At 44.1% G+C, this 774-nt stretch overlaps 1 non-coding gene across 1 annotated transcript; it reads right to left on the minus strand.

The window, feature by feature from the left end:
- Positions 1-448: 448 nt before the first annotated feature.
- On the minus strand, positions 449-552 carry LOC112760355 (small nucleolar RNA R71). Its single transcript, XR_003180800.1, has one exon. It is a non-coding gene; the product is annotated as a small nucleolar RNA R71 (small nucleolar RNA).
- Between the last annotated feature and the right edge of the window lie 222 nt (positions 553-774).

Raw genomic sequence — 774 nt, forward strand, 5'->3', positions numbered from 1 at the left:
AGAAAACATGGAAAACCATCATGAAGAAGAAACTCACAACCATGGTAGAGGAGGTAGAGCAAATCATGCTGGGGAGGATAGAAGAGTTTTGGGCTCTTACATCAATCCAAACCCAGGCAATTGTGGAAGTAGCATCCAAAAGCCAACTATCCATGCCAACAACTTTGAACTTAAACCACAGCTCATCACCCTTGTTCAGAACAACTGTTCGTTTGGAGGAGGTGTTCAAGAAGACCCCAATCAACATTTGACTACCTTCCTGAGAATATGTGACACAGTGAAATCTAATGGTGTTCATCCTGACGCCTATAGACTGCTCTTATTTCCTTTCTCACTCAGGGACAAGGCAGCCAAGTGGCTGGAATCTTTCCCAAGGGAGAGCTTGACAACTTGGGAGGATGTGGTGAATAAATTCTTAGCAAGATTTTACCCTCCTCAACGAATCAATAGACTGAGAGCTGAGGTCCAAACTTTCAGGCAACAAGATGGTGAGACTCTGTATGAAGCATGGGTGAGGTTCAAGGACTTAACAAGGAGGTGTCCACCTGACATGTTCAACGAATGGGTGCAGCTGCACATTTTCTATGAAGGGCTCTCTTATGAGTCAAAGAAGGCCGTAGACCATTCATCTGGAGGATCTTTGAACAAGAAGAAGACCATTGAGGAAGCCATAGATGTTATTGAAATAGTAGCAGAAAACGACTACTTCTATGCTTCCGAAAGAGGGAACACAAGAGGAGTGATGGAGCTAAACAATGTAGATGCTCTGTTGGC

Source organism: Arachis hypogaea, chromosome 16, assembly GCF_003086295.3.
Source record: "Arachis hypogaea cultivar Tifrunner chromosome 16, arahy.Tifrunner.gnm2.J5K5, whole genome shotgun sequence".
NCBI classification, from domain to species: Eukaryota; Viridiplantae; Streptophyta; class Magnoliopsida; order Fabales; family Fabaceae; genus Arachis; species Arachis hypogaea.